Source organism: Phyllostomus discolor, chromosome 6, assembly GCF_004126475.2.
Source record: "Phyllostomus discolor isolate MPI-MPIP mPhyDis1 chromosome 6, mPhyDis1.pri.v3, whole genome shotgun sequence".
Taxonomy (NCBI): Eukaryota; Metazoa; Chordata; class Mammalia; order Chiroptera; family Phyllostomidae; genus Phyllostomus; species Phyllostomus discolor.
The window spans coordinates 165,715,291-165,739,141 of NC_040908.2; the positions used below are offsets into that span (position 1 = coordinate 165,715,291).

A 23,851-nucleotide genomic window follows, 5' to 3' on the forward strand; every position below is an offset into this window, starting at 1 on the left:
TGCAGGCAGGCCCTGGGGAAGGCAGAGGGTCACTTAGGGGCTGTGCAGACCCAGGGGTGGAAGGCGGTAGGTGCAGTTATCCGCCCAGAGGAGCACTCACCAGGATGCCTGGTGGGTGGGGCTGGGGGGAGGCTGACGGGGCGAGCACAGCCCAAAGGCTTGGGTCTCTGAGAGCTGGGACCGGCTGAGTTGGCAACAAGGGGGCCTAGGAGGTCCATGGTTGGGGGAGGCAAGACTTGGGGGACTGGGTCCCTCGTGCCACAGGCCTTCCCTCTGCTGGAGGCTGGGGAGCAAGAACACAGGTGCCTGGCACGGGGAGGGGACAGGTGGGTCTGGTGAGCACTTAGGAGCAGGGCCTTCAGGACACAGGGAGCCAGTGAGGACCTGGCAGGAGAAGGGCGGAGCAGGCTGCAGGCAGGAGGCTGGCTCGGGCAGGGCTGAGGGAAGGCGGGAGGGGTCAGTAGGTCTGGGGCTCCAAGGGCCTGATGCCCAGGAGTTAGGGGGCGCAGGTGGCAGGGAGTCCCAGAGAGCTGGATGCAGGGGACCAACACCGTCAGATTTATCTCCTGGAGGCCTGGCCCTGGGAGGGGGCAGGACCCCACTGGATCTGCCCCGGCAACGGCCAAGCAAGGGCATCAGGGACTCAGAGCCCAAAGACCCTGCAACCCCCAGGGGAGATGTGGATCAATGTGAGAAGTCCCCTCCTCACTTAGGATCTCCTCCCAGCTTCCCGCACCCCTTTCTGGCCCGCACGGGACAAGCAAAGGGAAACTACAAATGCAGGCGGGTTGGCCCACCTCCTCCTGCGCTGACACACCAGGGAGCGGGGAGTGACCACCGCCCACACCCTCTCCTCAAACGCCTTCCGCCGGCCTTGCTCCCCTCCCCATTCCGGGCACTCCCTGTGACCTGCTGGCCCATCCACGGAGAGCAGCCCCCCCTCTGTCCCCTTGTCTGCTGGCCTAGGAGCCCGCGGCCGGACAGGCCCCCAGGTCTGGGCCCATCTTCAAGTTCGTGGGGCCGATGCTTCCTTTAGTCCAGGAACAGCACGAATGGCTACGGAGAGCCTCCCCGTGGACACGGCGGCCTTCACAGAGCAGACGGGTCAACACATTCACTGGGTCCGCCGTGTGCCGGGAACACCCCGGGGCGGCCAGAGACCCCACGGAGGGCAGAGCAGATGGAAACTCCCTCCGGAAGGAGCTGAAGCCCCAGGGGGGAGGGGCGGCTCCCTGGGAAGGTGACCTCGGGCCGAAGGGCCTCCAGCACAACAATACCCAGAAGCGGGGAGGAGGAAGGGAAGCTGGGCTTCGAGGGGCTAAGGGCGTGCCCAGGGTCAGGCCGCTGTGAGGTGGGGTGCACTGGCCTGAGCCCAGGCTGAGGCCCTGCTTCCTGTGGGGGCTGACGGCCGGGGGCGGGGTCCAGGCCGTGGTGAGGCCACCAAGCAGGAGGGCACCCTGCCAGTGCCCGGTGACTCTGCAGTTTCCTTTCTCAGGCTGAGACGGGCGTTGTGGGTGGGGGAGGGGGGTCATGGCTCGCTATTCACAGGGCCTCACGGCTCAGAAGAGAGAGCCCCAGCCGCGGGTCTCCTGTGAGCAGAACCCAAGGTGACCTAGGCCACAGCTCTGGAACTGGACCCATGGGGGATGGGGTGGGGTTCTGGCACATTCTCAAGTGGCAGCAGCAACCCTGTCCTGGTCCTGCCCTGGGTGTGAGCCGCCCCTCGTCTCCCTCTTCCCCAGGGGCTCCTGCAGGAGACCGGGGTCCTGTCCTGGGCTGGCGCGTGTTTGGGAACAACAGAGCTGAGCTAACTTCAGAACAAGATGGGGAAATGGCCGTGACCGTGAGAAAGGACTGGGAGCCCGGGCCCTGCCCTGAGATCCGGATGTTGCCCAAGGGGCCCCGTCCTGCGCTTCTCCCCCCCACCTCCGCCCCCCAAGCACCTCAGTCGGCTGCCTTCGGCCCATGCCCTAATCCAGGCTGGGGAGGGCCCCCTCCACCCAACCCCACCCAGGAACCCAAGTCCTGTTTACTGCTGTTTCCTGGAACAGCTTGTTTTGATCAGGAGAAATCTGCTGACACACGGCCGCCCGCTCTCTTCCTCCCACAGTCAGGGAGGAGGGATCGTTGGCCTTATTTGTAGAGAAAGAGGCAGGTGTCTGTGGGTGTTTGTCCCCGGCACTGTGAGCGCTGCCTTGGCCCCCCCCCCACGCCACCCCACCCCCACGGCAGGGCAGAGGTGTCCCTGTGTGGTTTTCTATCCTCATTTCTTCTCTCCCCAAACACATTCCTTCCCCAAAGACAACCGGCCGCGCGCAATTCCGAGGCCAGGAGAGCTTTTCTGCAAGGACCCTCTGACACTGAGCCAGCTTGTCCTATGGGTGGCGGGGGCGGCTCCAGACTCAAGTCACAAAGGTCCTTAGCTCTGTGGAATGCTTTGTGTGTTGCTAACTCCATCTACTCCTGCTCTTTGGAAAAAACCCAGGGTGGTTTGTTTCTGGGACTTTACGGCACGGGGGAGAACAGCAGGCTGAGACAGGAGCGGGGCCCGAGGCCCGGGAGGCAGCCCCAGCAGCGCCTGCCGCCGCTCAGGCGCCTTGTGGATAAATAAAGGACTGACCCCATAGCCTGGTAGTGACACAGCAGGAAGGCACTTGCTTGGCATTACACATACCTCTCTGCTTTCTGGAACATTCTGACAGGCAATTCCCTTCTTTCACACTGTTCTCTCCAGCTCAGTCTCCCCAGCCCACCCGTGAAAATGTTGCCAGGACAAGATCTTGGGGAAGGGTGAGCTGTCAGGATCTTCGCTGGCAGAAGCGCTCAGCTAAGCGGCCAGGGAGAACAGGCCTGGGCTTGCTGGACATGCAAACTCCTGTGCCCAGGGTCACATGAGAGTCATCCGCTTTCCGAGAACCACAGGGAGGGGGCGGCAGCTGGGCCCAGCCCTGCCTGCAGATGCCTGTCTCCGAGAGACCAGGGGGAAAACCGCCCCTGGTTCCCCCTGGTTGCCAAGGGGGCCTGTTGTCACAAGGCGGTTTTGTTTGGGGCCTGGGTGGTTACTCTGGGAGGAGACTTCCGGGCAGGGAGTTGGCCCAACGGCCACTCTCGGTTCTGCTTACTCCAACCGTTGCCCTTTTCCCACCCTGTACCTCAGGGGCCAGAGCGGTGCACATGGGGGTCCCAGGCTATGTATGGTTCCGCCTCCCCCTCGTTTGGACCCCACATTAGTGCAAGAGCTGCTAACTACCCTTTTCAAAATACCAAGCCCTCAGGACCAGCTTGGCCTGGGGGGTGGGGGTGGGGTGGAGGCAAGAGTTCAGCCCTTTACATGCGCCTCAGCATTAGGAGACCCAGGCTGGGGGCCGCTGCATATGGGTCGCCAGTGGGTGCTGCCCACGGTGGGGCCCCCTGAAAACAAAAGACAAAAAAATACCAAACAACACAAAACAAACGGGCTCCCTGAGGCCCACCACAGGCGTAAACTGCCCTGGACAAATTAGTTTTTCAAAGAAACTTCCTCTTCTCCCACTTCCCAATCCAGAAATGAAAGCGGTTGAATATACCCTTTTGTCTGGTTGCCAGGCAGTAACAGACAAGACCTTTTTGTTGCTTCGCATCTGGCTTTCCCCACTTAGTAAGCACATCAGGAACAATCACTGAGTATTGTACGGTCTCCAGGCAGGGGCAGCTTTTCTCGTGGATTACTTCAAACTGCCAGGCCCCCTGGTAACCGCATACCAAATCCATGACGCACACCCCTCCAGCTACCGGGGCACTTTGGGGCTGAACTTTTTAAGCAACTTGCTCCAACCATTTTTTTAATCTTTTCATTATAAAAATAAAATAAAATCTGGCCCATTTTGAAAGTAAACAAAACCACACAAGGGTTTCTTGACGGGGCACAGCTGTAAGCATGGCTGTGTGCGCGGTTCTCTAAGGGTGGGGGGTCTCGCAGCCAACACCCCAGCTTCTCTTGGCAGGGACCCGCCCCGCCCCCACCCGCGCGCCTGGGCGCTGACGTCACCGGCGCTCACGCGGCCGCGCCGCCGCCCGCTGAGTCAGGCGCTGCTGCCCCGATAGTGATGCGCCCTCTGCAGAGATCCCTCCGCCGCCTCCTGGAATTTTCCAGACGCTGCGCTGGCCCTTCTTTTGGTGGGTGGGGGTGTTGACCTGAAGCGACCCCAGGAATTCCTGTCGCCCCCTCGGAAGAGCGGCCCGAATCGGCCTTCCCGACTCAGTTCCTCTCTCAGGGAACGGTGGGCACCAGCGCTGCCGTCACCAAACGAAAAGGGAACTACACCCCCCTCCATGGAATCCTCCCAAATGTGACCTTGACATTCGTCGTCAGGAAGCACTGCCCAGGGGTGCGGGGGGGGGCGGGGGGGATGGGTGTGGATGTCCCCAGAGGCAGAGCACCGCCCCAGCGGTTTTCTAGGGCAGGGCAGGGCCGGACTTTTTTTCCGGTGGCAGTGGAAGAATCGTCCCGTTGAGAAGTGCCCTGGGTGATGCGGCCAAGGGCTATAAAAGCAAAAGAAAAAGTTGTGGCATGTCCAGCAGGAGTTAGCGCCAGGGAGGGCTGCGCTCTTCGGGGCTAGCTGCGTGGGAGGAAGTGGCCAGTTGAGGGACTTAGGGGCTAGACGAGGGCGATGGCAGAGTGCAGAGAGGCTGGGGAGGCGGGGGGACAAGGAGAGGGAAGGTTAAGGGGGGGACTAGATCTTGGGGAAGCTCTGCCACGGAAAGCAGCGGGGCACAGGCCCACAGTCACCGAGGGGTCAGAAGGCAACACTCCAGGCCAGGCTGTCGCTGCTGCCTGGCGGAGAAGGGGAACTTGACTTCTGGGAGGGTGCCCGCCCTACCTGGGCTGAGAGCGCTCCCCGCACCCCATGCCTTGGGTTGTGTGGAAGGAAGGAGGCAGGCAGAGACAGGAGGGGTGGGAGACTGAGCCTGAGGGGCTCGCCACACCTGCAACTCCAGGTGGACTGGCGGTCGATGCCCTGACGGCGATCAGGGAGGAAGGCAGGCCGCGGGGCAGCCTCGCAGGTGGGTTGGGAGGGCGGAACTTGGACTTGTCCATACCAGCAGCCCCCTTTTTTTCCAGACAAAGCAAAGGGTTGTGAACTCGCCTGGGGATGAGGCCTGGTCTGGTGGAAATGGCACTTAGCTTCGCCGGGCCGACGGCTCCGGCCCAGGGTGGTATGTAACTTCGGTCTGGCCTGGGAGAGAGGCCGGGCCCGGCCCAGGCTGGTGGAACCCAGGTCGGCGGCGGCGAGGGTGGTCTGAGGAGTGATGCAGGAGGTAGGGCGCCACCCTGGAAGGTACCAGCTGTGGCGTGGCGCCTCGTGTGCCCGACGGGCGGGGCTTCTGAGGCAGATGTCCGTATGTCTGGACGAAATTGACCCACGCTTTATTTTCCAGGTGGCAGTGCTCCCCCTTTGGAGTTTCCCTCTAGGTTCCGTGCTACCCTCTCCTGTGAACTCGCTCTGCCCCTTCTTCTCCCTTTAATTCTCTCGAGGTTATCCATTTACTTAAAGCGTTGCTTCTGGTAATCTGGTAAGCCTGGGCAAGTTGGAGTCGGAGTCGGTATTGTTGGTAATCTTCGAGGAGAGGCTCTCCCTGCCGAGACTCTGGGTGGGGCGGGTTGGCGTTGCTTGCCGGTGAAGAGGGTGGGGACTGAACCTGCACCCTTGGGTGGGCCCGCAGCTGTGGCGGTACCAGCTGAAAGTTACAAACGTGCCTCATGGACCGTGGTTTGTTACTATAGTGTTCATCATGGCGACCAGAAGGCACCGGGAGACATGGAGCCCCCTGGCCAGTGTGAGTCGTAGCAGTGCAGGAGGGGAGACCCTGGAGGAGAGAGCCCGCCCAATTGAATTGCCTGCAGATTGCATTTCCAGAGGCTTAGGAGGAGGAAGTTCTCCAGTGTCATGGTTCCAGGCCCTGCTCGGGAAGCCCTGTATTCAGGAGGCCATCCTTTAAGGGTTTCAGATGAGCTTCTGAGGGGGCAATCTTAAAAAGTCCAGATCAGATGCACCCGGGCCACCTGCAGATGTGTTTATTCCATTTTGATCTTGGAGCACCAGCTTCCTGGGCACGTGAATGCCAGCAGGCACTCCTCCTATTTTGGGTGGAGGTTTTCAGATGCTGCATCTTCTAAATTGAGCCTCCTGTGGTGCTATTTCTCTGCTGCGAACCTTGCTTCGAGAAGATCCTTAAGTTGTAGAACGTTGATGCCACAACTCGGAGTGATGCCTTGTAGATGGAGCTTGCGGATGGAGCCCAGGGACCCTCTCCCGCCTTCCCGCCTGCCCACCTACCCACCGGCCTGTCTGTCTGCGCATTGGTCGGAGGAGTTCTTAGCGTGATGATGTAACTGTGGGAGATGCTCCAGTTTGAGGGGCCTTAGGCAAATGCATGGATGAAGCATATGGGTGTATTGTGCTGCAGTCTGGGAGGGTGTGAGTTGATCACACCCAAATTCTGTTACAAATGGCATGTCTAGTTTGGGCATTTCGGTGCTTCGCAAGTTACTAAGAGAAGGGAGTGATCAGGCTACTGAGGGTGATCTCTGATTCTCTCACTGTTTTTTAACTTGAATTCTACCTGATCAGATTTCAAAGTCATCTTGGCATTCATCTGGGAGGACTCTAAAGTGAGGGTTATGTAGGAGGGGGAGGGCGCAGCTGGACCCTGGTACTGGGAGGGGCAGGGTGAAGGGAGGGAGGAGGGTGACCGGTTATATGGCGGAGGGTGGGAGGGAATGTGGCTTGAAGGGAGTTCTCTGGGGAACAGAGGGAGAGCGGGTTTGGTGTTGGGAGGGGTGGGGTGAAAAGTAGCGTGGGGGGCTATATTGCAGAAGGCTGGGGTGGTAGGGAGTTTTCGGGAGAAAACTGGGCAGAGCTCTGGAAAATGTAATATTAGTAAATTGTTAACGCTCACTGAATTGTTGCTTAGAAGCACAAAAATTCCATGGAAACGCTGAAGCACTTAGAACTCTCAGTGCAGAGCAAAATTGTTTGCTTTCCAGAAAGGTGGAGCTGGAACCTGAGCGTGGTCCAGGGAAGGGTGGGGTCAGAAAGCGGGGGCACTCCCGCCCCTGGCTGCTTCCCAAGCTACGGTGCTCTATCTGAGGCCATGAGGCGGGTCTTAGAAAAGACTTCAAATGCTCAAATTGTGGGCTTTTAAAGTATTTACCTTTGAGATTTTGGTGCAGTTTTGGGTTACTCTTCAGGGTTTGTAACTCATTTTTGTTCACTGAGATATTGCAATTGACCATTCTGAGCAAAGCGAAAAACAATTTCTAATTGAATTTTTGTACGTTACGTTGTGCCTTATAATCACATTACTTGTTTTTCCATTGTGGTCAGTGTTTATAACAAGTGTGTGCTCACTGTTACTTTTTCAGTCATTGTAACAAGAACAATCTTTCTGTGGTCACTGTAAAATTTCTGTAATAGTACTGTAATGTTTGGTAGCAAGGAATCCATGTACCAAGGTTAGCGTTTATAACCCATCGTATATTTAGTTGGAAGGTTTGTGCTTTTCAAATGATCGAGTACTACAAGGGAAACTAGCCAAAATCGGTTTGGGGAGGAAGCCCAGTGGGGGTGGGAGGCTTTGCTGGGGTTGCAAACTTTTGGGGAAGGGCCTGCAAACCCTGTGTGATACCATGTGAGATGGATGCAGAGTCGGCGAAGTAATACCAGTGGCTTTTCGTTACAGCCCTCTTCCCAAATTTTAAATTCCCAGTGCTCTCTGCCCTTGGGGTTTTTCCTGTCTTTGGGGGGTTTTAGGAAGTGTTTGAAAATACGTTGGCATGCCAGTTTTAACCAGTGACTTGGGCGTGACTCAGTCGAGCACATGTGGGGAAATGGCTGGGGAGGCCCTGGCGCTGTTGCTGCTGTACGTGACTAACCCCTTTCCTTCCTCATTCCAGCACCAATAAAGGTTTGAGTTCCAAACTCATTAGAATCGTTGTACTGCTGTATTTTTCGACCTTTGTCTTTTCTGTAAATCAAGTTGCCTTCATAATTAAATTGGATATATCTTTGTATTGTACCTTTAGGCCTGAGTTCACTTTTCAACAGCTCCAAATAATTTAGGCCGTTGAATAGGGTGTGGTCAATGACCTCAAGTAGAATGGGTGTGGCCGGGTGGGTCTGCAGCCAGGGGCAGGGCAGGGCGGGCTCTGTTCACTTGGAGCATGGAATGGAAAGGTTTTGAAAAATAAGGTGCAGACCACTTAGTGAAGGTCAGTATGAAAGTTGTGGGGGGAATACTTTATAAGTCCTGGAATTTTATCTGGTAAGGTTGCCAAACAGCGTGGTCCAAAAGGGGCCATTTTCCTCCCATTTGCTCAGAGGAGATGGTCGAAGAACAGAATGGACATGTATCGTGTTTTCCGTCTTTGGGAGACTGAAATGTATCTGGGATTTGGGTCTAAGCATGTAATTGCCATCTGAAGAGTTTGGCTTTGGCTTCATTTTTTTCTTTTGGTGAATGCTGAGAGTTCGGGCCTAGCTGGGTAAGTGCTGTCCTGTGCGAAGGGTGTGAACAAACCCCTGGAGTCCAGAGTCCGCGTGGGGACTCCATTCTGTGTCCTGAGGGGAGGTGGCAGCCGCGTTTGACCCGGGGGGCTAAGTCCTCGCGCTGCTGCACTGTGACCAAAGCAGGCCGGAGAGTCGCAGGGAGCAGCCCTGGGACTGGCTGCTGTCTTCGCTCAGGCTCAGGCTCGGGCGTGGCTCAGGGTCGCTGGCCGGCCTCTTCTGCTCCGACCCCGGGTGTGCCTCCCAGAAGCTGGAGTGAAGCCGCCTACTCAGACCTCCTGGCTCCGTCAGGGGCGGGCCCCGCCGTGGGCGCGGTCAAGGATCCTTTCACTGCTCACCGCCCTGTTCCTGTTCCCCCCAAAACAGTCAAGGCCCTTTTCCCTGCCTTTCCCTGGTTCCTTGCCTTTTAACCTAGCCGCCGTCTTTGCTGAGTGTGCTTCCCCTCTTGTGTTTTGTACTGTGATTACACAACTCTTGCTCCCACCCTCAAAGGTTAACTGCTATAAATACTGTTTATAGTACTGTTTCTTAGCAACCGGTGCACCGACAAGATCTCAACAAGGGGCATAAATGTTTGGCATTGGGAGTGGTTGGAGTTGGGCCTGTTAATGTGAGGAGCGGAGAGCAGGCGGCTGAAGGCCATGCTGATGCCCTTTGGGCCTCAGGAGCTTCCTGCCCGCTCTCCCTGTTGCCCTCCGGTCAGGCGGGGTGGGCCACAGTGCTGGAGGCGGTGTTGGCGGTTATGCACCTGTGGGCGTCAGTCTGATTAAATCCTTGCCTCTGAACACCCCGGAGGCAGCGGAGGGTGCAGTGAAACACAGCCAGTGGGCTTGCGGCAGCGAAGTAGAAAATGGTGATGTAGTACCAACTACAAGTAATGGGGCCTAAACATAGAAGTTGAATTTGGAAGTTCTCTTACAAAGGAAAATGGCCTGAGAGTACATGTTGGTTGGGGATCCTGTGTGCGCCCAGGTTGGACACGCCAAGAGCTGCAGGAATGGCGTGTTGCAGAAGGGAGACTGAGTCCTAACCACCACCACCACCCCGCCCTGTCAGCGCCCTTGGGTTGTCTTGCCGACCTCGGCTATTAAGGGACTGCTAGGACCGTTTGTGCGGGGGGCTGGTCTGCGTGCACCTACGTCTCTGAAGGGAATGTCACCTCTGGCTTTGAGCCATGCCCGTTGTGGCACCGTGCTGGCAAGTGAAATGCCGGAGCAGGCTCACAGAGGCCTGTGGCATGCTTTAGGTGTTCGTATTTAATGCTCAAAAGTACACTGATGCCGCCTGGGAACGGCCAGAGGAAGGCAGCATACTCACAGAAAATAAGAAAGGTGTGAGGATGTCGTGTGTCCTGGGAGCGCAGCCTTGACCCTCCGCCTGGGGAGGGCACCTGCTCCGCCACCCTGCTGCTGCCCCCGGGGCAGGGTGCTGCCTGCTGTCTGCCTGCTGGACGCCCCGCTGTCCACGGCCCTCGGCTCTGCACCACCCTCACTCTCTTCAAGTAACAGTTGGGTTTCAGGTGTAAAATAATGGGTTTCTCGTAAGGTTTACAAACAAGGAAATGGAAAAGTCTCAGTAACTTGCACTAGTCATTGACATAGTTGCTTCTAGAGTGTTTCCTGTGCATAGGATATATTCATTTTATTTTTTAAAAATGGGATTATACTCTGAATTCTGTTCCGCAACCCTTGCATTTAATAAACGGGACATCTTGTCATTTTGAAGCACCTTTCGTGGCAGGGACGCAATGTTCCAGTGTGTGGCTGTATCAGTTTAAAGAATCCCGCTCGGACGGCGTGGGTGGCGTTTCCCAGCTGTTCTTCCTCTAGGAAGTTATGCCGAGATGACCTTCCCTGCAGCTCGGACTCGGTCACATTCGCTCTCATTTCCTTCAGTGACAGGAATGCGTTCCTGCCCGGGAAATGCCTGTGTTGGGCTTTAGGTTCACGGTGCTAATGCGCCGTCCAGGGAGGGGTTTTCTAGATTAGCGGTCTCACCGGCGCGGTACACCTGGCTCCCCTTTTCCACATTAAAGTCCTGGCCGTCTGGGTCCAGGCTGCAGGAGGGAGGCTGTGGGTGTGCGTGGCTGCCAGCGTGACCCGACGCCTGCGTGCCGATGGGCGTGTCAGTCTGCAGTCCCGTGTGTGTGCGTGCGCGTGTGTGACTTTCCATGTCCTCGTTGCTTGTTTTTTAATTGATTGTTCAGTCAAAGCAATCACTATTAAGGATATTAATAATTCTTTGTTATATTGATGCAAATATTTTTCCTAGTTTGTAGATTGTCGTTTAATTTTGTGTTCCAGACACACAAAAATTAGTTTTTCTGAGGTTATTTTGTCATTTTTTGTGGTTTCTGCACTTGGTGTTACACTTAGGTTTCTTCCACTCCGAGAATGTATAGATATTAATCTGTAGTTTTTGTGGCACTCATGGTTTTATTTTTTAAGTTTTGAAATGTCTACTCCGACTGGGGTTTGTTGTGAAGTCTGTGTGTGTGTTGAGGAGGGCAGGCCTGAACCCACAAAGCCTGCAGCTTTGCTCCCTCCCCGTGCTGCTCCCCTGTGTCCGGATGATGGAGTGGCAGAGTCCTGTCCACCCTGAGGGTTGTCTCAATGCAGCAGTTCCCTGAAGAAGGACTCCAGGCAGGTGGGTGTTGTCTCTTAATGGGATCCTGCTTGTTTCCCTTATGTGACTTCCTAGTCCCCACCCTGATTGGTTTGGACAGGGCTGGGGAGGCATCGGGAACAGGTGTGTACAGAACTGGTTCTGCTCCTAACTCGGCCATTCGGCGGCTTTGTGGCCTGTGGCCTCACCGAGCCCGTTTTCCTGGTCTGTGGAGTGGGGGGTCGTGAGTGTGCATCCCGCCCAGCCACGCTTCACTGAGTGCTTGCAGCTGATGCGCAGCCGCAGACCTAGCCGCCTCCGCCCAGGTCCCTCTCCCCGAGCTCCGTTGCCTGCCCGCCGCTCTGGGCCTCCGTGCAGTGGTGCTGCTCAGTGTGCGGATTCTGGGTTCTTCTGGTTTGACACTTAGTTTCGCTCCTATTCACGTTTCCCTGTAGCAGCAGGGTCCACAAACGCATTGGAAGTGCCTTTTACTCCAGGTGGTTAATTCTTACACAAGAAGTCCATGGGCGGGCTTCTGGAGGTCTGTGGATGTTCTGAATATTCTTCTGTGGGAAGCATAACCTCACTGAAGGGGTCCGTGAGTCTAGACCGTGAGTGGGTGACTGCGCCACTGCACCCCCTGCACCCGCACATGAGGTTCGGTCGGGTGTAAGCGTTTTGACCGTTAGCCCCGAGGTGCCTCTGTCCGTCGGCGTGCACGTGCGTCCCCGGGGCGCACTGCCTGGCCAGTGTGCGTGCCTGGGTTTACAACTCTGCGGAAAGCGCACATCCTCTTGTGAGTGTATCCATTTCCCGACACAGTTGCCAACATCGGGTTCTTTGCTAGTTTCTAAAAAGTTCATGGTAAAAGATAACATAAAATTGACTCTATGAAGCATTCCAAGTGTACAATTCAGTAGTGCCGTGTGTTTGCATTATTGTGAATATAACCAAGCTCCAGAACTCTCTCACCTGGTAAAACTGAAACTCTGTATCCACTGAACTCCCCATACCCTTCGCACCCCCGACCCCAGCCTCTGGCACTGCCCCCCCCTTCTACTTTTCTGTTTCTCTGAGACTAAGTACCTTGTGTTAAGTGGAATCATGCAGTATTTATCCCTTTGTGACCGGCATAATGTTCTCCTGGGTTTGTCTGTGTTGTAGCCTGTGTCAGGAATTTCTTCCTTTATCCCAGGGCTGAGTCATGTTCCACTGTGTGTGTGTGTGCACTGTGTCCACCATGGCGAGCTTCCACCTTTCGGTTCTCGTGAGTATGCTGCTGTGAGCGTGGCTGTGCGGACACCGTGCTGGGACTCCGCTGCAGGTCCCGTGGAGGTACGCCCGGGAGTGGCACACTGGGTCGGAAGGCATTTCTGTCTCCGCTTTCTGAGGAACTGCCGCACTGTTTTCCATGGCAGCTGCGCCATTTCACACCCCCAGCCGTTTGCGAGAGTCCAGCTGCAGCTCTCCACGTCCTCACTGGTACTCGTTTTCTCCTGCTTCACTGAGTAGCAGCGCCCTAAGGGTGTGAGGTGGCACCTCAGCGTGGTTTTGATGTGCGTCTCCCTGGTGACTAGTGATGCTGAGAGCCTTTTCCTGTGCTTGTCGGCCATTCATATATCATTTTGGAGAAATGTCTTTCAAGGCCTTTGGCCACAGTTCAGATTGAGTTACGGTGTGTTGATCTGTAGGAGTTCTTTACATGTTCCGGGTGTTACCCCTTCTCAGACATGTGGTTCACAAATGTTCTCTCTGTTCTGTAGGTTCGCTTTCCACTCTGTAGGTGCTGTGCTTTGATGCCCGCACGTTTTCAATGTGCATGTGGCCCAGTTTACCTGTTTTTACCTTTGTTACCTGTGCTTTTGGTGTCCTGTCCGAGCAGTGATGGCCACATTCAATCGGGAGTACTTGTCGCTACTTTTAAAAATACTTGAGTAATCATGATTTGTATTTCTGTAATTCCTGGCTAGTCTGACAATTTTACCACTTAATTTACAATCTGCATTTTTCTTCTTTGACCACTTACCATGTGAAATTTCCATATTGATTTTTATAATGATCGTGAATTTTTTTATATCCTTGGGAAGGTAAGCATTTGCCAATGAGATTGTCAAACTTACTCTCTTTTTATTGCTGGAGCAAAAGGTATCTATTATACAAGAACTTGTAAAAATTAGTCTAATAAGTCTGATAATAACAGTAAGTCTGTTGGAGTTTGATTACTTTTACCTCAGTAGCTCATGCATGTTCTACCACAGGTACAGTAAATATTCCTTCATTTAAGGAGTTGGGGATCTAACCTGGGAGGGGATCTGAACTGGTCATACGCAAAGTCGGAACATCAGAGTTTTACTGAGTAAATGCTGTCTTTGCTCTCTTCCTCCAGGTCTGCCAATATTAGCCTCTTATAATTACCTGCCTTAAGCATCTGGGGAATTGTTTGTCTCTGGTTTTTGTTGTTTCTAATCAAATGCAATGAATTTCAATAACTCTCAATGTTCATTATGTTTTAAACTCTAAAGTTAAAGCTGTGATACACTTCTAAAGGCAAGAGTGTTCTGTCCATGTTGGACTTGAGTCCATAGGACTGGGTTAACTTTGGTTCATGACCTAACATGGTCCTAACATTTCGTCCCTTGGTGTTTGTGATGCTGTAAGTGTTTCCGAGTCGAACATTTGGTACGAGCACTAGGACTCGGACAGTAAACTCCCCCCAACCGCCTCCCTCTGGGCCCAGGCCGGCGCTGTCCTGAATGCCGGGCTGCCTTTACCTGCTCACTTTTCACCTGGCTTAGAAAAAAATTCTTAACTCTGTGTTTTGTAAAGTATGTGTTCTAATTTCAGTTGTTTGTGACGTTATATGAAAGGTATTATAAAACAAGAAAAGGTATTATGTCGTACATGATCTTCTGGACCTTTTCTCACTCGGTGTGAGATTCACCCCCTGCCCTGTGTGCAGTGCCGTCCGTGTGCTGGCCGGTGGCGCCCGTCACGTGACTGCACCGCGAGGTCATTCGCTTTCCCGTTGCTTCTCTGATGCTGCTAAGTACAATATGCAAGTGATAGGCGGACGCTCTCTCCCCACGCAGAATCAAAACTTGACCGGCAAGGTCGGCACTACCCAGCCCCCACTCCAGTGGCGACGTTGTCACCCGTCGGCTGTTTGCTGCCCGACCTTCCTCTAGTCGTTCACACCCACGTCTAAAAGGTACTGTGTTCTTTTCCTGCGTACGCGGGGGAAACGCTGTTGTGTACTGTGCGTACGCGACTCGTTTTCCCGGAGCAACAGGGAGGGCACGTGGTCTGCTGCGCAGCGCTGCTCGGCGTGAGCGCGCCGTGAGTTCCCTGTTGGCTGTTGTGACCCTGGCGGGCGTCTTCCGTCTTCCACACGGTTCCCGGCGACCGCCGTCACCCGTGCCCGCTGGTGCCCAGGGGAGGCCGTTTCTCAGGGCTGATACCGAGAGTGGGAATCGCTGGGTCACGGGATGTGGGGGACATCCCACCACCTTCTGCCCCGTTGCCCCCAGCGGAGTGGCGGATTTGCGTCCCCGAGTGAGAGGGCATCTGCCTGCGTTCCCTCCCCGGCACCTGGCACCACAGCAGACGCTCCACTGCCCGCCGGCTGCCGCCTTTGATTCGTCCTGTGCTCAGGGACTCACTGAGACTTCAGGGGGCACGATGGGCTCTTGGCTCCTGTGAGCTTAATGTGAGTGGGCTTGATGCTGATAGGAGACATAGGGTCTAACACACATAATAATTTTCTTGAGGTATGTTTTAAGTTACTCATATGAGGCTCATATGAGGCTGCTGAGGACACCTAAATCTAACCTAAATCTGCGTCCGAGTCACACTGGCTTTGTTCTCTGCGTGTCTTTGCATTGCAGGGTCTCTCTGAAGGGACCACATTTGCAGATTTAGGTGAGGCCGTGGCTGATGTGCTGTGTCACGTATGTTGTGTGGATGGGACCGTGGGGACGACGTGGCAGAGTTCAGTTGAATCCCTTTGTGATCACGGGTCTTGTATTTAAAGTTGAAACCACAGAGAGACACAACGTGGAAGATACGTTTCCCTGTACTTCCTCCCCCGAGGTTACTACTGATGACGGTTTGTGTCCCTTCAGAGAGCTTTCCTCCATGGACGTTACTAAAACGTATCCTACTATTATCTGCTCTGAAATGGAATTATACAATGTGGACTACTTGGCAACTACTTTATTATTTTCCTGGCTCCATAATATTTAATTTGGCATATGTTGGTATACAGTACTATACTTTTATCATTACCTTAGACTGTACTCTTTCTACTTGCTAAATAAAAAAGTTTGCCATGGCCCAGTTGGTTGGAACGTCATCCTATAATCAAAGACTTGTGGGTTCAGTTCCTGACAGAGCACATACCTAGGTTGCAGGTTTGACCCCTCAGTCCGGACACATAGGATCCCTGGTCCGGGTGCATGTGGGAGGCAACCAATCAATGCATCCCTCTCGCATTGCTGTTTCTCTCTCTCCCCCTTATTCTCTCTCATATCAGTCGGGGGGAAAAGGTTTGCTGTGAAACAGTATCATGTGTTAACCCACTGCGCCTCTCACACCCTGTGTGTATGCCCCGTGTCTTGATTGTACCCTGTTTTCTGTGCTTTTAGCCTCCTGTCTCGTAACCTCAGTGAGTCCTGTCATGTGTGAAGTCTACAGCAGCGCACAGTAATGCCCTGGGCCCCCACATCCACTCACCCTGGCGCCCTGACTCGCCCAGAGCAGCTTCCAGTCCTGCAGGCTCCATCCTGGTGTGCTTTTTTATCTCCTGGAGCATATCTTTACTTACCTCTTCAGTGTTTAACTACACAAGTACTTGAACATTGTGTTACAGTTGCCGACAGGATTCAGTGCAGTAGTGCACTGCGGCAGGCTCGTAGCCAAGGAGCGATGAGCTAGACACACGTCCTTGGTGGGTGTGAGCGCGCTCTGGGGTGTTGGCACAACAGGGCGTCACCTAAGGGCTCGGGTCTTGGGCTGCGTCCCTGTCCCCATCGGTGTGAAACCCCGCGTGACTGGGATGGCTAGGGGAGGAGTGGGAAGCTGCCGGCGTTCTCACCTGCCCCGGCGAGGTCTGGGGCTCTGGGTCCCCTGCGGTGGGTCGAGAGTTCCCGCTGCCGAAGTACAAGAGCGCCGGCCTTCTCCTCGTGTGCCAGGGGCTCAGTTAACATGTTCAGTTGCTGAAACTACTCGTTCATACCTGAATTTGGTGAAGCTGATGTCTGACTTAGCACAAAACAAGCCTCAGAGCTACTTCCTGCTGTTCTTTCTCTTGAGCAACTTGGAAAACTAAACTATCCTAGGAAAGCAGTCACAACATTCACAAGATGTGGCATTCAGTCAGTCGTGTCTGGTGTTTGGTCCGTCGACATCTTCTCGCCTGGCGCCCGTCTAAGTATTTCTAGTCCCCAGTGGGCACCACCGCATCTGGGTGGGGGCTGCTCCCCTGCCTGCCCTCTGCTCGGTGCACCCCTGGCTGCTTCCCAGCGTCCGGGAGCCCAGCGTCAGGAGCTGCAGGGCCTAGCGTCTGCCCCCGCAGTCTCTGCCCTCAGCCTCGGGTGGTCAGTGCACTGTTCCGCTCACTCCTGTGTTATCGTGACAGCTGTGGCCCTCCGTGTGTGTGTCAGAGCAGGGTCCTGCCTCTGCCCATGCTGACCCCCAGGGCAAAGGCTCTGCTGATTTTCTTTCCATTTATGTAACTTCAAGGTGTAGAAAACACTCAAAGTAACACATGCACGTGTTAAATTGAAGCCCCGCGGCATCTTTCTCTGAGCCTGGACTCCCTGCCCACGTATTTTTTATTGCTATTTTTAGAGTTGTGTACATGTTTCGCAGCATCTCTGTGTTTATGATTGACCCCGGGCTTTTTAACATTTGTGTCGTCGTCCATGTTTGCAGGATCCATTCCTCTTTTGGGGAATGGTTAGGTTGTTCCCAGCAATTTTTACTGTATATGAGGTTCCACTGAGTATTTGCATGTGTTTTGATGCACATGGGCAACTGTGTCTATGGGGGGGAGTTGCCTTCAGGGGATTTCATAGTCTGTGCCCCCCTAATACAACGGATGCCGTCAGCCTGCGGGCATTCCCGGGAAGTCGTTTCAGCTGACCTTTCTCCACACCGTCACCAATACCATGTTCTTGAACTCAATGACTTGTCAATGTGAGAAGTGAAAATACATTTCATTGTAGTTTTAATTTGCATTTTATTGGGTGGTGTACTTACTGCTTTTTAAGAGCTCTTTATATAATGTTAGCCCCGTCAAATGCTTTCCTGTTTGTCATCGATCTTTAAATCTTATGCTAAAAATGTTGCAGTTCAGAGTTTTAAATGCACAAATACACACGAATGTGTTATGGCTTCAGGACTTTTCGAGTAGTTAAGAAACACTAATCCAGCTCAAGACGATTTTTGTTAAACCCCATGTTTCGTCCTGGTTTTATTTGTATTTGGATCCTGGATCTCTCTGGACTTAATTCAGTTTGACAAGTGACTTAGAGACGGCCCGGTGACCCTGCGGCGTCCCCGAGTAATGCCTCTGTTACCGCTGATCTCTCACGGGCTGTTCCGGCTTCAGGTACGACGCTTCCGTGCCTCAGTGCGCACGCACAGCCCCGTCTCCCTGCTCGGCTTTTCCAGCGTTGTCCTGACTCTGCCCGCGTTTACTCGTCCTGCCTGGCGATGTCCTCATGCGAGATACGGTATGTCTTTCCACCCACTCACGTGTGTTTGGCTGGGCTTTGTGTTTAATGGGAAGCTGCAGTCAGAGGTCTCGGTCGGTCCTTGACGGGGCTGGGCATCCTCACCTGCCTCCTGGTCACCCCTGCACCCGTCCCGGTAACCACTGCGTCGGAGAAAACTTGCGTGGGTTTTGCTGTGCCTACGGGTCACCTGTTGCTGTCAGACCGGCAGTGTCCAGCTCAGCGGCCTGTCCGATGAAGTGCTGGTGACCACACTGTCCTGGTAAAAATGCCGATTGCTTACCCAGCTCGGGGATTGTATCGGGCCCATCCTAGGAGGTCACGTCCAGAAGGAGCATTCGGGAGGGTCTGCGTTGGGAACCTCTGACCCTGTGTGGCTGACCCCTGGTGTGGGGAAGTTCCGCGTCCCTGGCTGTCTAAACGGAACCCGATTCTGGTGACTGGCCCCTGACCCCATGCTCAGCCATCTGAACCGCCTTTTTCTCCCGTCCGCAGCAGCCGGAACTGTTGACGAAATGTACCGCAGGCTTTCCCAACCCGTGACCGAACAGATCAGAGCGTGCGGTCTCTCCGGGTGCCCAGGCCACCGTCGTGAACGTGCCGTCCGTCCTTCCTGGGACACAGTGAGGTGGGGCCCGCTGGTCCCCTCACTGCTCCCCTCTGGTTAGGGGGCTGCGTCGGGGTCAGCCCGCCCCCGCTTTACTAGGCTCATCATGGGCCACAGTAGAGGGTGCACTGAAGGGGCCTGGAGGCGAGGGCACCAAGCCTTCGTTCCAGGAACTTCGCTCTTCCACACACTAGTCGGGGGGCCTGGGCCCGCGCAGAGGGCATGTGCGTGGGCCTGGTTCCAGGCAGACGCTGTTACTGATGACGGTTTTCTGATTCACCGTGGAAATGAGACATTGTCGTGCATGCGTGTGTTTCCTTAGGGGGATCTCTCACAGCGACAGTGCTGGCTCCTCAAGGGGGCGCAGCTCAGTTCCCCCAGCCCGCCCGCAGCCACGTGGCTCCCGCAGCCTTGCTCTCGCCGCTTCTGTTTTTGTCTTTGCTGATTAGACAGCAGAAACAGTGCTTCAGTGTTTTAGTTTGCACTTTTCTTCGATTCTGCGAGGCCGAAGGCTCACTGTGCGCGTGTGTCAGCTGTAGGTGCGCCTACTCTGCGCCCCCCTGGGGTTCCCCCTTCCCGGGAACTCACCCCTTGAGGACGTTGCCGTGTACATCACAGGAGTCTCAGGTTTGTGGTTTGCCTTCTACATTTTCATGTTGGGTTTTGCTGAGGGTTTTAAGTTTTGTCATCAAATCCGTTTTCTTAAAATGGTTTCCTGCTTTGGTGTTAATGCGTGTTTCCTTCGGGTTCCCTTGTGGTTTCAGTTTGTGACATTTAGCTCTGTAATCCACCTAGAAGTTACTTTGCTGTACAGTATGAGGTAAGAATCTCATTTAGTCCTTTCGAAATGGCTAACGGAGTTTCCCAGGGCCGCATACCGAATCATTCTTCTTTATCAGTTTGAAATGCCACTACTTAATTATGGACTAAATAATAGAATTATGAAGTTCTGTCTCTGAGCTTTCTAGTCTGTTCTACTGGTCTGTCTTTCCTTGGGCCTACCCAGTGTTTTAATGATTGTAGTTTTATAATAAAAGTATTTGGATTTTTTCTTTTGGAATTGCATTACAGCTATACATGTATTACAATACTGAGACTTCCCATTCATAAACTGGCCTCCCTGTTCATTCGGGATGGGATGGTTTGCACCAGGAAATTTGGACTCTGGAATTCTGGACTTCTCGAAGACACGTTATCCACGCTGGTGATGTTTGTTCTCAGAACTGTTACTCTGCCTTATGGTCGGATGTGTTCTTCCATCAGAATTTCAGGTGTCGGTAGCGCACGGCAAGGGGTGTGTGTGGTAAATGGTGCCGAACTTCCTCATTAGGGCCAGCAGGAGGCAGTGTCACCACCTCTTGGCTAAAAGTGTGGGCTTTCAGGTCCGGTCGGGTCACCCTGCTCCCATGCCGGACTGTCTCTTACTATGACCAGCTCTTTGCCTCAGTTTCCCATCTGTACGAAAGTATAATCGTATTATTTACCAAGAAGTGGGATGCGGGTTAAAGTGAGCATTGTGCTTATTTAGTGCACTCCTGACGTGGAGTGAGCATCGTGGTCTTGGTCCCACCTGCCAGCTACTGGGATCTGTTGGCAGATGGAGGCGGAGGGGCGGGCAGGGTGCTGGGAGGCGCATGGCAGCTCCTAGCAGCCTGCATTATTAACTCGCTGAAGGGGGTGGTTCAAGATGTATTTGAAAAATCTCCAGTTTTTCCATTTATGGTGGTAATATAAAGTTACCTTTTAAAATAAATTCACTTTTCCTATTCTAAAAGCGAAATATTCACATACCAAAAAACCCCTGCCTGTGAAGTGTGCGTTTCGGTGGGTTTGAGGATTTCGTTACGTTGTGTGGCCGTCGCCAGCACTCATTCCCGGAACCTTGCCATCCTCCCAGACCGAGCTCCGTGCCCATGAAACGAGAACTCCCCACCCGCCCTCTCCCGGCCCCTGGCAACCTTCGTCGTGCTTCCCCTCCATGAAGTTGCCTATTCCCCGTGTCTCGTGTAGTGAGATCTCACATCTGCCCTGCTGTGCCCATCTCACCACCCTCAGCGTCAGGATCGCAAGGCTCAAGGCTCATCCGTGTCGGCGCACGCCGAGGTTGGCTTATCCGTGCAGGAGTGGGACATCGGGTGGTTTGCGCTTCTCTTGCTGCTATAAATAATGCTTCTGTGAACACTTGGGGGCAGATTTTTGTGTGAACGTAAGTTTTAAATTGTCTCTGGTGAACACCGGGGAGGGGAATTGCTGGGCTGGCAGTACAATAACTCTGAGTTTCCGAGGAACCACGCTCCTTCCTGGGGCCGCTGCGCCGCCTTACCTGCCCGCCGGTGACTCGTACGGGTTCCGGCTTCCCCGGTCTCGCCAGCCTCGTGCTTACCTGACTTCTGGTGGCGGCCGTCATAACGGGCACGAGAAAAGTGAATAACAGAAACGAAAGCACAGGTGATGGGCATGAGAAGTGGTGTCGCACGTGATCCTGGTTCGTGTTTCTCTGTGGCGATGCTGTCAGGCACCTTTTCATGCACTCGCCGGCCGGGCGTGTGTGCTCGCAAGAGGGTTTGTGCCAACCCCCTGACCACTTTCAGACTGGGGTCCGTCCCCTCAGTGCCGAGTGTGAGAGCCCCCCACGCGCTCCGGATACGAGACGCTCAGCAGGTTCATGATTTGCAGGTGTGTTCTCCACTTCAGTAGTTTGTGATTCCACTTTCTTGACAGGATAAGTTAATATTTTAAAAACAAATTGATTTAAGAGGGGGGAAAAGAACCACTGTACCCAGATGTGGCAAAAAAAAAAATCTCGGTGCCATGTGATGATTAAAGTCTGGGAGATGTCCCTGATGAGACCGCGAGTGTCTGGAGGCCGAGGAAGGAGCGACCCTTAAATGCGGAGTGGCCAAGCATGCTGCATGCTACGCCTCCCCCGTGCTGTTGGCCGCACCGCCTGTCGCTGTGCTGGGTCTCGGTGGCTCGGACGTGTGTGGTCTTCTCCACGGTAACAGGTGTTGCATTTATTTATTCATTTATTTTTTTCAGAGTTCATGTCAGACGGGTAACGTGCCGATGTCGTAACAAGGTTTGGGAGGCACGTGTCGCAAGAGCGTGGACACCCAACCATCACGCGTGTGAACTACACAAGGGCCCGTGTTGGATTATTAAAATGCCTTTTCTGCTTTGGAGACGAGCCTCAGGTTTTTCTCCTTTCACCTTCTGATGGTTAATTGTAATAATGGGATATTGACTCTCATTAGTATCAACGGAACAGTATGCTCTCCTGTGATTTCTGGAATGAACCACCCCCTGGCCTGGAGCCGCATTTTGCTGGCACAGAGAGGAGTCAGAAGGTCCGAGCTGGCTGCAGGGCCGTGTCAGGCAGGCTCGGTGACAGCGTATCGGGAAAGGGTGGCTCCAAGCACAGCTCGGACAGGCTGGTCTCTGTTCCCTGCTTTGTCACCAAATAGCATGTGACTTTGGCCAAATTTCTTAAATTCTTGAAGCCAGCTTCCTCAGTGATACAATGGGAGCAGAAATAGTGTTAGAACCTACCCCTTGGTCTGTGTGGGTCCGAGGCGTGGGCACGTGGTTGTGGGCGCTGTGAGAGAGTGAATGAGGGGCACGGCGGCCCCGTCGCTGTGGGGACAGGGGCACCGAACCAGAGGCACAGCCGGGCAGCACTGCAGGGGTGGGGGGCCCGTGGTTCTTAGAAAACTTCGTCGGTTTCTTCCTCAGTTACTGTGCCAGCCAGCATTTCCCCAGTTCCTCGTGGTTATCTTTTAATGTTCTCTTTATGAGGAGTTTTGTCACTTTGTCCTTATTCCTAGTTTTTCTCTTTTTTTTAAGATTTTATTTATTTATACTAGAGAGGAGAAAGGAAAGAGAAAAAGAGAGAGAGAAACATCAGTGTGTGGTTGCCTCTCACATGTCCCCTACTGGGGACCTGGTCTGCAACCCAGGCATGTGCCCTGACTGGGAATTGAACCGGCGACCTTTTGGTTTGTAGGCCCACGCTCAGTCCACTGAGCCACACCAGCCAGGGCTAGTATTTCTTTATCTTCAATAGACATTCAAGAAACTCATTTTATTGGCCTTTTCAAAGAAACAGCTTTAGATAAAATAAGTGCTTCTGCTTTCATTTTGTAATTTATTAATTTCTATGTTTATTTCATTCTTCTGCTTTCCTTGGATTTTGTTTTGTTACTTTTTTTCCTAGTCTCACTTCATTTATGTTCAAACTTGCTTACTTCTAACAGTGAAACAGGAGGGTGCGGCATGGTGAGGGGGGCTGTGGCATGAGGCCCCACCAGGCCATCCCCACCCGTGACTGCGGGCAGGGCCCTCAGCTGCCCAGGTGTGGAGCCTCGCCGCGGGAGGCCACCGAGAGGGTGAGCGGGTTCCAGCTGCTGGCCAGGGCCTAGCACTGGGCCACGGGAGACAGAGCTGCCGCCGGTGCCTCATTCCACAGCTCCGCTTCCTACCAGTCCCTCCAACAGCTCCCTCCGTGGCCAGACACTGCGCTGGCCCCCAGGGACACAGGCAAACAGGATGACTGGCCCTGCCTTCACGGTTCCCCGTTTTCGTGGGGGACAGGCCTCCGATGGGAAGGGCACCAACGCATCAGCGCAGTGACGGTGACAGCCACAAAAGAGTGAATTGAAGCAGCCAGCCTTTCACGCAGAGGGGGGGCCTTTGGTCTCCCGCTCGGGCGGGGCGTGTCAGGAAGAGCATCTCCCACTGAGAGGAGGGACCCGGGCACGGCCTCTGCGCGGAGAAGGGGACTGGCTGGACCCAGGAGGCGTGTGAGTTGGGGCCATTTTTTACTATTGTAATCAATTTCTAATTTAGTGAGTAGTTGCTTACCTGAGTGAGCGACCTGTACAATTTCTGCTTTTTGAATGTGTGGCCCCCTTTCTTCATTGCTTCAGGTGTGATATTGTTATTGCTGTCCCACGGTGGTTGCAGAAGTCTTGTTGGTCGTGTTCCACCCTCTGGATCGGTCCCTCCCTCTGGGCGGCGTTTGGTTCCGTCCAGATCCACGTATCCTGGACGATGAGAGGCGGGGCCACATGCTGCCACCTCTTCTGGTTCTCTCCAGTCCACGAGGCAGCTTACAGTTCTGTGCCACGAGCTCCACTGCAGCGTCTCTGGAGCCCGGGGACTCCGGCAGCTCACGCCGGTGTCCTCTGCGGAGGGCTTTCTGCTGGAGTTCACTGTCCGGCGCCCACAGGCCAGGCCTGCACCTGTGCCCCGCCCCAGCCTGGCCGGCGTCCTGTTTGCGTTTGACTGCAGTACCTGTGGGGAGCGGGGCATATTGTAAATTGTTGAGGTTTGAAGCTATTTTCCATCTCTCCCCTGCTCTC

The 23,851-nt window shown here is 54.2% G+C and overlaps 1 long non-coding RNA gene and 1 other non-coding gene across 2 annotated transcripts; one reads left to right on the top strand and one right to left on the bottom strand.

Moving 5' to 3' along the window:
* Positions 1-2,227: 2,227 nt before the first annotated feature.
* On the top strand, positions 2,228-22,374 carry LOC118501496. Its single transcript, XR_004904120.1, has 3 exons — positions 2,228-2,239; positions 18,441-18,443; positions 21,896-22,374. It is a non-coding gene; the product is annotated as an uncharacterized LOC118501496 (long non-coding RNA).
* Positions 21,537-21,636, bottom strand: LOC114501220. Its single transcript, XR_003684972.1, has one exon. It is a non-coding gene; the product is annotated as a small nucleolar RNA U13 (small nucleolar RNA).
* Positions 22,375-23,851: the final 1,477 nt, after the last annotated feature.